The sequence below is a fragment of the Ranitomeya imitator genome, chromosome 1 (assembly GCF_032444005.1).
Source record: "Ranitomeya imitator isolate aRanImi1 chromosome 1, aRanImi1.pri, whole genome shotgun sequence".
Classification (NCBI taxonomy): domain Eukaryota; kingdom Metazoa; phylum Chordata; class Amphibia; order Anura; family Dendrobatidae; genus Ranitomeya; species Ranitomeya imitator.
In genome coordinates, this window is record NC_091282.1 from 617,872,126 (window position 1) to 617,885,790 (window position 13,665).

The following is a 13,665-nucleotide window of genomic DNA, read 5'->3' on the forward strand; positions in this document are numbered from 1 at the left end:
ACACCAGCTATGAAGATGGCCATAGCCTCCAGACTTCAGGACATCACTGCAGCAAAAGATCCTCTACAAAGGACTAAAAATGAACATTTTATTCATGGTAAAGTTAATTTGTCCATTTACTCTTGAGCTTCTGAAACGAGGCGGCTTTGTAGAAAAACGGTCACAATTACTAAACATTTCACAGGAAATTTTTGTTCAACCCCTTTAATAAAACCTGAAAGTATCCACTTCAATCGCATCTCAGTTGTTTCATTACAAATCAAAAATAGTAAAGTAGTGGCCTGCAGAGCTGAAATCACGAAGATTCTATCACTGTCCAAATATGTCTGGATCTGTGTACGTCAATGTTCGCTGCCCCCTTCTGTCTGCCCAGGCGTAGGAGTGGGGATGAGAACATCTTTCTGTATATTCTGTGGTTACTGTAGAGTTTGGGATTTGTAGCTCATCATCATGGGCTAGGTGAAGTCAGAGGTGGCATATAGTCTATGTCCAAGGATTCTCATGTGATCATCTATTAGCTTCCATAAGGAGCTACAGAGCCTGTGCTGTAAGGAGGCAGACAGGTTCCCCCCTCGCCTGTGGGACCATCTATCACCAATTCTCCTATCTCCCCTGTACCAGCTGCTCCGCAGCACCTTCCCTGCCCCCACACCACCAGGATGAAATCACTATTTATCTGCACTTAGCCGTGCAACAAATTCAGCATATTCACTGGGGTCTGATCTTCACCCCATTGGTCAGAGGTCACGCTCCCCCTGAGCCGATGCGGCAAGACCTATTAATACAGGCATATCCCTCACCACACTCCAAGCCCGAGGTGTTGCCCTGCCATGCATTGTGCCAAATATTATTCTACAGGCCAAGGAAAATATCCTTGGAAATCAAGTAGGTGAAATGGGGCATGAAATGAACATGCCCCAAGTGAAAGGCCCCTTCCCAACATAGGATATACTACCACATCGGGCTCAGGAAGGGAGCCTGCAACCTGCCCGCTGTATTGGCGGCATCAACCATCACCATGTGCTGCTGTCAATCACTGACAACAGCATTTACCGTATATACTCGAGTATAAGCCGAGATTTTCAGCCCAAATTTTTGGGCTGAAAGTGCCCCTCTCGGCTTACACTCGAGTCACGGTGGGCGGCAGGGTCGGCGGGTGAGGGGGAGAGGGTGCTGAGGCATACTCACCTAGTCCCGGCGATCCTGACGCTCCCCCTGCCCGTCCCACGGTCTCCGGGTGCTGCAGCTCTTCCCCTCTTCAGCGGTCATGTGGGACCGCTCATTAGAAAAATGAATATGGACTCCACTCCCATAGGGGTGGAGCCGCCTATTCATTTCTCTAATCAGCGGTAACGGTGACCGCTGACAGGAAGAGGCTGCGGCACCGAAGACCAGCTGTCCGGGAGAAGGAGCGGGACGCCGGGAGCAGGTAAGTATTACATATTCACCTGTCCGCGTTCCACATGCCGGGCGCCACTCCATCTTCCCGGCACCGCCCCGCTCTGACTGTGCAGGTCAGAGGGCGCGATGACGTACTAGTGTGCGCGGCGCCCTCTGCCTAATCAGTCAGTGCGGAGAGACGCCGGAAGCTGCAAGCAAGAAAGGTGAGTATGGCTTTTTTTTTTTTTTTTTATTTTATTGCAGCAGCAGCGTTATATATGGCAGAGCTTTCTATGGTACATCAATGGGGCAATAATGAACGGTGCAGAGCATATATGGCACAGCTATGGGACAATAATGAACGGTGCAGAGCACTATATGGCACAGCTATGGGGCAATAATGAACGGTGCAGAGCACTATATGGCACAGCTATGGGGCAATAATGAACGGTGCAGAGCTCTATATGGCACAGCTATGGGGCAATAATGAACGGTGCAGAGCACTATATGGCACAGCTATGGGGCAATAATGAACGGTGCAGAGCACTATATGGCACAGCTATGGGGCAATAATGAACGGTGCAGAGCACTATATGGCACAGCTATGGGGCAATAATGAACGGTGCAGAGCACTATATGGCACAGCTATGGGGCAATAATGAACGGTGCAGAGCACTATATGGCACAGCTATGGGGCAATAATGAACGGTGCAAAGCACTATATGGCACAGCTATGGGGCAATAATGAACGGTGCAGAGCACTATATGGCACAGCTATAGGACAATAATGAACGGTGCAGAGCACTATATGGCAAAGCTATGGGGCAATAATGAACAGTGCAGAGCACTATATGGCAGAGCTATGGGGCAATAATGAACGATGCAGAGCACTATATGGCACAGCTATGTGGCAATAATGAACAGTGCAGAGCACTATATGGCACAGCTATGGGGAAATAATGAACGGTGCAGAGCATTATATGGCACAGCTATGGGACAATAATGAACGGTGCAGAGCACAATATGGCAGAGCTATGGGACAATAATGAACAGTGCAGAGCACTATATGGCACAGCTATGGGACAATAATGAACGGTGAAGAGCACTATATGGCACAGCTATGGGACAATAATGAACAGTGCAGAGCACTATATGGCACAGCTATGGGACAATAATGAACGGTGAAGAGCAATATATAGCACAGCTATGGGACAATAATAAACGGTGCAGAGCACTATATGGCACAGCTATGGGGCAATAATGAACGGTGCAGAGCACTATATGGCACAGCTATGGGACAATAATGAACGGTGAAGAGCACTATATGGCACAGCTATGGGACAATAATAAACGGTGCAGAGCACTATATGGCACAGCTATGGGACAATAATAAACGGTGCAGAGCACTATATGGCACAGCTATGGGGCAATAATGAACGGTGCAGAGCACTATATGGCACAGCTATGGGGCAATAATGAACGGTGAAGAGCACTATATGGCACAGCTATGGGACAATAATAAACGGTTCAGAGCACTATATGGCACAGCTATGGGGCAATAATGAACGGTGCAGAGCACTATATGGCACAGCAATAGGGCAATAATGAACGGTGCAGAGCACTATATGGCACAGCTATGGGGCAATAATGAACGGTGCAGAGCACTATATGAAACAGCTATGGGACAAAAATGAACGGTGCAGACCACTATATGGCACAGCTATGGGGAAATAATGAACGGTGCAGAGCACTATATGGCACAGCTATGGGACAAAAATGAATGGTGCAGAGCATTGTATATGGGGCACAGCTCTATATGGAGCATCTATGGGGCAATAATGAACTGTACGGAGCATTATATGGGGCTCTTGATTCAATATGGATATTCAAAAACACTTAAAGGGCCACTGTCACCCCCCTGCAGCTGTTATAAACTAACAGAGCCACCTTGTGCAGCAGTAATGCTGCATTCTAACAAGGTGGCTCTTTTAGTTTTGTGTTCAGGTATTACTAAAATAAAGCAGTTTGAAACTTTGCAAAAATACCTGTCTTTGTCCACGGAGGCGGGTCTGAAGCCTCCTCTGTGAAGCGCCCAACTGCCGTCACTCATCTCTTCTGGGGAGATGGTCGCCAGCCACTCACCCAGGTCCCCCCGCTGACACACGCAGTGCGCATGCCCAGGAATCCCAGCCCCGCACTGTGCATAATGAATAACACAGTGCGGGGCAGGGATTACCGAGGTGGGTGGCCGCACTGCCAGCACAGGCGCAGTCTGCAAGCCTGGCTGGGACCTCAGACCGCCAGAGCTTACTGCGCCTGCCCCACAAATATTTACACAGCGCCGGATTTGAAAAGAAAACAGCGCGCAGGGGGCGGCGACCATCTCCCCAGAAGAGATGAGTGACGGCAGTTGGGCGCTTCACAGAGGAGGCTTCAGACCCGCCTCCGTGGACAAAGACAGGTATTTTTGCAAAGTTTCAAACTGCTTTATTTTAGTAATACCTGAACACAAAACTAAAAGAGCCACCTTGTTAGAATGCAGCATTACTGCTGCACAAGGTGGCTCTTTTAGTTTATAACGGCTGGAGGGGGGTGACAGAGGCCCTTTAACCTACTGATGTCTCAATTAATTTTACTTTTATTGGTATCTATTTTTATTTTTGACATTAACCGGTAGCTGCTCCATTTTCCACCCTAGGCTTATACTCGAGTCAATAAGTTTTCCCAGTTTTTTGTGGCAAAATTAGGGGGGGTCGGCTTATACTCGGGTCGGCTTATACTCAAGTATATACGGTAATTGCATGATAAAATAAATAATTAACATGTAAACTTAACCCCTTTCTGCCATTAGACGTGCTATTCCGTCCATGTGGGGTGGGCCCTACTTCCCAAGGACGGAATAATACGTCATAGGCGATCGGCTGCGCTCACGGGGGGAGCGCGGCCGGGTGTCAGCTGCTTATCGCAGCTGACATCCGGCACTATGTACCAGGAGCGGTCACGGACCGCCCCCGGCACATTAACCCCCGGCACACCGCGATCAAATATGATCGCGATGTGCCGGCGGTGCAGGGAAGCATCGCGCAGGGAGGGGGCTCCCTGTGGCTTCCCTGAGACCCCCGCAGCAACGCGATGAGATCGCGTTGCTGTGAGGGTCTCCTACCTTCCTCCCTGCAGCAAGGCCCGGATCCAATATGGACGCGGCATCCGGGTCCTGCAGGGAGAGAGGTGGCTTACCAAGTGCCTGCTCAGAGCAGGCACTTGGTAATGCTGCAGCGCTCTTTGACAGATCGGTGATCTGACAGAGTGCTGTGCAAACTGTCAGATCACCGATCTGTATTGTCCCCCCCTGGGACAAAGTAAAAAAAGTTAAAAAAAATTTTTACAAGTGTGTAAAAAAAAAAAAAAAAAATCCTAAATAAAGAAAAAAAATATATATATATATTATTCCCATAAATATATTTCTTTATCTAAATAATAAAAAAAAAAAACAATAAAAGTGCACATATTTAGTATTGCCGCGTCCGTAACGGCCCGACCTATAAAACTGGCCCACTACTTAACCCCTTCAGTAAACATCGTAAGAAAAAAAAAAAAAAAACGAGGCAAAAAACAACGCTTTATTATGATACCGCCGAACAAAACGTGGAATAACACGCGATCAAAAAGTCGGATATAAATAACCATGGTACCGCTGAAAGCGTCATCTTGTCCCGCAAAAAACGAGCCGCCATACAGCAACATCAGCAAAAAAAAATAAAAAAGTTATAGTCCTCAGAATAAAGCGATGCAAAAATAATTATTTTTTCTATAAAATAGTTTTTATCGTATAAAAGCGCCAAAACATAAAAAAAAATGATATAAATGAGGTATCGCTGTAATCGTACTGACCCGAAGAATAAAACTGCTTTATCAATTTTACCAAACGCGGAACAGTGTAAACGCCTCCCCCAAAAGAAATTCATGAATAGCTGGTTTTTGGTCATTCTGCCTCACAAAAATCGGAATAAAAAGCGATCAAAAAATGTCACGTGCCCGAAAATGTTACTAATAAAAACGTCAACTCGTCCCGCAAAAAAACAAGACCTCACATGACTCTGTGGACTCATATATGGAAAAATTATAGCTCTCAAAATGTGGCAACGCAAAAAATATTTTTTGCAATAAAAAGCGTCTTTCAGTGTGTGACTGCTGCCAATCATAAAAATCCGCTAACAAACCCGCTATAAAAGTAAATCAAACCCCCCTTCATCACCCCCTTAGTTAGGGAAAAATAAAAAAATTTAAAAAATGTATTTATTTCCATTTTCCCATTAAGGCTAGGGTTAAGGCTAGGGTTAAGGCTAGGGTTAAGGCTAGGGTTAAGGCTAGGGTTAAGGCTACGGTTAAGGCTACGGTTAAGGCTACGGTTAAGGCTACGGTTAAGGCTACGGTTAAGGCTACGGTTAGGGTTGGGGCTACAGTTAGGGTTTGGATTACATTTGCGGTTGGGAATAGGGTTGGGATTAGGGTTAGGGGTGTGTCTGGGTTAGAGGTGGCCCAAACGGTGGTTCCCCCCCACATATGGGGTATCAGCGCACTCAGGACAAATTGCACAACAACTTTTGGGGTCAAATTTCTCCTGTTACCCTCGGGAAAATACAAAACTGGGGGCTAAAAAATATTTTTTGTGGGAAAAAATTTTTGTTTTATTTTTACGGTTCTGCATTATAAACTTCTGTGAAGCACTTGGTGGGTCAAAGTGCTCACCACACCTCTAGATAAGTTCCTTAGGGGGTCTACTTTCCAAAATGGTGTCACTTGTGGGGGGTTTCAATGTTTAGGCACATCAGGGGCTCTCCAAACGCAACATGGCGTCCCATCTCAATTCCTGTCAATTTTGCATTGAAAAGTCAAATGGCACTCCTTCCCTTCCGAGCTCTGTCATGCGCCCAAACAGTGGTTTACCTCCACTTATGGGGTATCGGTGTACTCAGGACAAATTGTACAACAAAGTTTGGGATCCATTTTCTCCTGTAACCCTTGGTAAAATAAACAAATTGGAGCTGAAGTAAATTTTTTGTGAAAAAAAGTTAAATGTTCATTTTTATTTAAACATTCCAAAAATTCCTGCGAAACACCTGAAGGGTTAATAAACTTCTTGAATGTGGTTTTGAGCACCTTGAGGGGTGCAGTTTTTAGAATGGTGTCACACTTGGGTATTTTCTATCAGAGACCCCTCAAAATGACTTCAAATGAGATGTCGTCCCTAAAATAAAATGGTGATGTAAAAATGAGAAATTGCTGGTCAACTTTTAACCCTTATAACTCCCTAACAAAAAAAAATTTGGTTCCAAAATTGTGCTGATGTAAAGGAGACATGTGGGAAATGTTACTTATTAAGTATTTTGTGTGACATATCCCTGTGATTTAATTGCATAAAAATTCAAAGTTGGAAAATTGCGAAATTTTCAAAATTTGTACCAAATTTCCGTGTTTTTCACAAATAAACGCAGGTAATATCAAAGAAATTTTACCACTATCATGAAGTACAATATGTCATGAGAAAACGATGTCAGAATCACCGGGATCCGTTGAAGCGTTCCAGAGTTATAACCTTATAAAGGGACAGTGGTCAGAATTGTAAAAATTGGCCTGGTCCATAACGTGCAAACCACCCTTGGGGGTAAAGGGGTTAAATATTAAAGGCGAAACAAAAAATTCCTTTACAATAAAAGAATAAATCATTTTTGGTATTACCACATCTGAAAAAACGTCAATCTGTGCAAAAATAAAATGACAGAGCCTATACAATGTGTGTCATTAATAGAAAAAAATAAATGATAAGCCAGAGTGGAGGGGTTTAAAAAAAAAAAAAAAAGAATGTAAAAGCGGTAAAAATGTCATATGAACCCCAAACTGGTATTAATAAAAAAAAACCTCACTACTCCTCTGACCATATAAAACCTCGCAGGCTGCAGAAGATGGCGGCAACATTTTTTTTTTTCTTTTATAGGGAAAAAAAAATTAAAAATCTGAGCTTCGTACTGTCTTTATTGTACTGACTGCAACCAAGACAGGTGGTAATAAAACGAGCTTTGCAGGAGCCTTATTTTATACTAGATGGCAGCCCGATTCTAAAGAATCGGGAGTCTAGAATCCATATATACTTGAAATTCGGCAGGAGCTTGAAGAGCAACGTCACTGGGCCCGCCTCCACGCAGTAGAAACTTGCTGTGAGGTAAAAATTCAAAAATCACACCAAAATGGCGGGCGGAGTGTGTCACAGTACGGCACGTTTCGGATTGGTCGCTCGCAGCAGGCGGCAACCAATCAGACACTGGACACTGTTGACGTCACTTATCTCCGGACATTAGCTCCGGACATTAGCTCCGGACAGGAAGTTGGCACAAATTGCAGGAAGTAGTATTCTAGGCAATTATATATTAGATTACCCGCCATGTCGTGGGAAATTTCTACAGTTTGTCAGTACCTTGCACTAATAACGTGTATGGTGTCATTCAAAGCAAGTCCTCGCATGGGGAGGCTGGCAGAGACAGGAAAAAGCTGGGAGAAGGGGAGGAAAAAACGGAAAAAGAAAAACTGGGCGCAGTGAGACAGGTTAGTGTCAATCCTTACGGGCGACATTCGCACATCTTCGTCAGCGACCCCGACCAAGACAAACGGGACAGTTATCGTTCTCTAGGTCATCTTAGCTGCGTGTCACAGTCTGAGCTAGGACCGCCATGTACGGACTGTCAGCGTGGTCTCCTCACAGACATATGAGGCTGAGGAGGACCAGCAAAAAAATACATACAAAATTGGGCCGTTTCCCTTGGTTGGAATGGATGTGTGAATGGTGACTTCCTGTCTATAAAATCCCTGTCATCTCCGCTCTGAATGCTCAGCCCTCTATAACCCCGCCTACATCACTGATTGGCTGCTTCCTGTGTACACTGTGCATAGGCAGAAAGCTACCAATCAGTGGTGGGGTTATACAGAGCAGCGGGACTAGATGAAACAAGACAACTAGTCCTCTAGTCAGAACTACGGAAATTAAAACTACAGCAAGCAACGCAGTGTGTGACATATTGCTGGAATCAGGGTCTCAGACCCTACATAATACAAAAGCCTGGTGACAGGTTTGCTTTACTCATCATCATAGAGATTATGGTGGACACCCCTAGTTATAAGACTATGTATGAGCCCGATCAGAAACCCACTTTAGAGTCCTGCAATATGTTCACCGCTGAGAGAGAGAGAGAATTTTCCCCTGACTTGAAAATTTGTTTCGGGCGTGCTCAGAACGAAAAAACGGGATACGTCACTGGATTCCTGTGTTTGATGGTCAGCGATGGATCCTGCATCCATAGGCTTCCATTGTAGCCAATGACGGGCAGCGCAGAACTTGTCGCTGAGCTATTTTCCCACGGGCAGGAAAAACATTCCCCTGAACATTTTCTCCCCCGACAGACCGCTATTTTCCGACAGATCCAGTGCACAACGGATAAAACAGATGGCCATCCGTCACAATCCGCCACTAATACAAGTCTATGGGAAAAAACAGGATCCTGCAGAAAAATTTGCAGGATCCTGTTTTTCAAAACTCGACAGATTTCGACAGGAGGAAAAAGACGGAAGTGTGAAAGAGGCCTACGACCCCAGGTCAGCATCAGCTGATTCACTATCAAGAAAATCTGCAAAAAAAATCAGCTGCATAACCGCAACATGTGAACATATCCCAATACCGGGATACAGGCAGGACACGTCCACAGACCACGAACTGCCCACACACGCAACCGCCCCGCCCCCCACACACAACCGCCCCCCCCCCACACACAACCGCCCCACACACACACACACCTGCCACACTCACAGAACCGCACAACCGCCCCACACACACACACAACCGCCCCACACACACACACACACACACACACACCCGCCACACTCACAGAACCGCACAACCGCCACACACACACACCTGCCACACTCACAGAACCGCACAACCGCCACACACACACAACCGCCCCACACACACACCCGCCACACTCACAGAACCGCACAACCGCCACACACACACACAACCGCCCCACACACACACAACTGAGCCAAAGCCTCAGCAGCTGTTGAAAGTTTGCTAGGACATAAGACGTTTCTTAAATAGAAGCGTTATTTATTATAATATTCACTTTTATCAATAAACAAAATGCAAAAAGAATGAAAAGTCACATCAGTAATTGGTGACCGCCCTGTGGCCTCTTCTACATACAATCGTGCGCAGTTTAAAGGAACTCGGCAGGAGGTTGTGGCAAACATCTCGAGAACTGACCCCAGATCCTCCATATGAGGCTTGTGCAGATCCTTCATGTGATCCCACAGACGGGATAATGTGACATCAGACGCCTCTATGATGGTGCTACATGATGGATAAGGATCTGCCTGGATTTCTCAGCATTCTGCACACCATTACTCCTGACCATATCCCCAAATGTACCAGCTGAAATGCATCCACAGACCTGCAGACCCTCCACCACACTTAAGGTACCGTCACACATAGCGACGCTGCAGCGATACCGACAACGATCCGGATCGCTGCAGCGTCGCTGTTTGGTCGCTGGAGAGCTGTCACACAGACAGCTCTCCAGCGACCAACGATCCGAGGTCCCCGGTAACCAGGGTAAACATCGGGTAACTAAGCGCAGGGCCGCGCTTAGTAACCCGTTGTTTACCCTGGTTACCATCCTAAAAAGTAAAAAAACAAACGCTACATACTTACCTACCGCTGTCTGTCCCCGGCGCTCTGCTTCTCTGGTCTGGCTGTGAGCGCCGGGCAGCCAGAAAGCAGAGCAGTGACGTCACCGCTCTGCTTTCCGGCTGACCGACGCTCACAGCCAGAGCAGGAGGAGAGCAGAGCACAGCGCTGGAGGACAGACAGCGGTAGGTAAGTATGTACTGTTTGTTTTTTTACTTTTAGGATGGTAACCAGGGTAAACATCGGGTTACTAAGCGCGGCCCTGCGCTTAGTTACCCGATGTTTACCCTGGTTACCAGCAAAGACATCGCTGAATCGGTGTCACACACGCCGATTCAGCGATGTCTACGGGGAGTCCAGCGACGAAATAAAGTTCTGGACTTTCTTCCCCGACCAGCGACATCACAGCAGGGGCCTGATCGCTGCTGCCTGTCACACTGGACGATATCGCTAGCGAGGACGCTGCAACGTCACGGATCGCTAGCGATATCGTCTAGTGTGACGGTACCTTAATACTGTGCCGCTCCCCAGCATGCTGCCTTCTGCTACACCCAAACATTTCACATTTTGACCCATCAGTCCAGAGCATCTGCTACCACTTCTTTCTGCACGATTCTTTCATGAAGAGCAGTGATGAGCGAGTATACTTGCTACTCGAGATTTCCAAGCACGCTCAGTTGGGCTCCAAGTATTTGTGACTGCTCAGAGCTTATGCTTGTGCCCCCCTGCATGATTTGCGGCTGCTAGACAGCCTGAATTCTCAGAGACCACCCGAGCAAGGAGTATACTCGCTCATCACTACTTGTGACCAAACATCTCCGCTTAGATGGCTGCTGCTGCAGTCACACTAGCCACTGTCACTTCTGAGTTGATGGCACTGCTGGACGCCTCCTGATTTCAAATGGAAGAAAACAGTGACTTTCACACTCCCTCCCAGATCAATGTGTCTACGGTCTTCAATGGTGGCCTCAATGCTAAGAAACACTTACCCATCAGGGACGCACCCAACTGGCTCCAAAATTATTCTGCAGCCAGACAACTACACGTCAGGGTGCTCGTAGCCTGGCCCCCGCGGGGACATCGGTGTGCTCAGAGGGCAGCCCCCGCGGGGACATCGGTGTGCTCAGAGGGCAGCCCCCGCGGGGACATCGGTGTGCTCAGAGGGCAGCCCCCGCGGGGACATCGGTGTGCTCAGAGGGCAGCCCCCGCGGGGACATCGGGATGCTCAGAGGGCAGCCCCCGCGGGGACATCGGGATGCTCAGAGGGCAGCCCCCGCGGGGACATCGGGATGCTCAGAGGGCAGCCCCCGCGGGGACATCGGGATGCTCAGAGGGCAGCCCCCGCGGGGACATTGGGATGCTCAGAGGGCAGCCCCCGCGGGGACATTGGGATGCTCAGAGGGCAGCCCCCGCGGGGACATTGGGATGCTCAGAGGGCAGCCCCCGCGGGGACATTGGGATGCTCAGAGGGCAGCCCCCGCGGGGACATTGGGATGCTCAGAGGGCAGCCCCCGCGGGGACATTGGGATGCTCAGAGGGCAGCCCCCGCGGGGACATTGGGATGCTCAGAGGGCAGCCCCCGCGGGGACATTGGGATGCTCAGAGGGCAGCCCCCGCGGGGACATTGGGATGCTCAGAGGGCAGCCCCTGTGGGGACATCGGTGTGCTCGGAGCACAGTCACATAACTAGAGAACACAATTAGGGGACATAGCCCGTGAGCTGCCACTTTCTCATACAGGGGGCAGCACGGAGGGTATTATTCCACCACCCAGGGGGGCAGGAAGACCCTCAAACTACTCATGTCGGGGTCAGCAGAGGTCGTGGCAGTTCAGACCGGTTAACGAAAAACAAAAATCAAGCAGAACGCCCCACACATCACATTACACAACCCCCTCATAGGAATAAGGACAAAAGTACAGGAACAGCTCACACCAAATTGTATCAAGCCCTCCCAGGGACTACAACTCCCAGCAAAGCTCCCACTTCTACAACAGGACCTGCTGCCACTTGTAGATGTCCCTGGCTAGAAATGCAGCGTACGCGGCGCTGCAGTCACTCACCCTCCGGTTTCTTCCCCGCACACTCACGGGATCCGTGACGTTGCCTCTCCGCGCTCCGGGGTGTCAGGGCACTGACGCGGGAGTCTCCCAGACTTCATACGACACTAATGCGCATGCGCGGAGAGTTAAGGGAAAGCCGGGGCAAGGGGACATGGCGCATGCGCCGTACGGCTTCCTAGCATTCCGTACATGCGTAGCAACAGGTGTTTGACGCGTGCGCACAAGGCGAAATGCGTCAGACCGGAAATAACGCATATAAATCAGCTGGAACTATACTATGATACAAACTAGCTATATAACACTGATAATGGCGCCAACGAGTTTGTATGACACTGCACCAGCACCCCCTGCTGTCCGTTTTTATACACTGCACCTGCGCCCTGTTGTCCTTTAGGCTATGAGCACACGTTGCGGAATTTCCCGCGGATCCGCAGCGTTAATGATGCTGCAGCCCTGCAGCAGTTTTCCATGCGTTATATCAGGGGTCCCCAACATGTAGCTCTGGAGCCACATGTGGCTCGCGGTCCCATGAATTGTGGCTCGTGGCTGTCTGTCAGCTTGGTGCATTATCTCCAGGTCTAGCAAACAGGTATGAAGAGCACATCTGAATTTAGTGAGCAGCCCTGCACAGAAGAGCAGATCTGGATGCACATGAACTGGTCTTAGGGTTTTGAGATGATTTAAAGGGACTCTGTCACCTGAATTTGGAGGGAACAATCTTCAGCCATGGAGGCGGGGTTTTGGGGGGTTTTGATTCACCCTTTCCTTACCCGCTGGCTGCATGCTGGCTGCAATATTGGATTGAAGTTCATTTTCTGTCCTCCATAGTATACGCCTGCGCTGTGCAAGATTGCCTTGTGCAGGCATGTACTACGGAGGACAGAGAATGAACTTCAATCCAATATTGCAGCCAGCATGCAGCCAGCGGGTAAGGAAAGGGTGAATCAAATACCCGAAAACCCCGCCCCTATGGCTGAAGATTGTTCCCTCCAAATTCAGGTGACAGTGTCCCTTTAAGTATGGCACGCTGGAGACACGACCCCACCTGTCAGCGGAGGTGTTTGAAGCTGGATGTGACAGTCTTGGGAGTGCTTTATAGGAGGATGCTGAATGGGGGGTACTGGGGGAACCCCTGGATCTTTTGTATACTGCTTTGGGTGATTGATTTTTGTGGAAAAGCTTTGGTTACCATTATGCCTGTAATGGGGGCTTTGGTTGCCACTATTGTGAAGGGGCGGGAGTTGAATGTGGCTCACGACCCTTTCTCAGAGCCGACTGTGGCTCTCAAGGTCAGAAACGTTGGGGACCTCTGCGTTATAGGGTATGTTTCCACGTTCAGGAAACGCTGCGTGTTTGACGCAGCGTAGAGCCGCAGCGTCCTGATGTTACAGCATAGTGGAGGGGATTTCATGAAATCCCGTCTCCAGTATGCGGTAAAACACACAGGCGGCAGACCCGCGTAAATGGTCTCTACACAACGCAGCATGTCT

The 13,665-nt window shown here is 48.5% G+C and overlaps 1 protein-coding gene across 1 annotated transcript in view; it reads right to left on the reverse strand.

The window, feature by feature from the left end:
* Positions 1-12,288, reverse strand: part of PALS1 (protein associated with LIN7 1, MAGUK p55 family member) — a 65,512-nt gene extending 53,224 nt beyond the window's left edge. Inside the window, exon 1 of the mRNA XM_069726691.1 lies at positions 12,176-12,288. The gene's annotated coding sequence lies outside the window, so the exon portion shown is untranslated. The remainder of the gene's footprint in view (positions 1-12,175) is intronic.
* Positions 12,289-13,665: the final 1,377 nt, after the last annotated feature.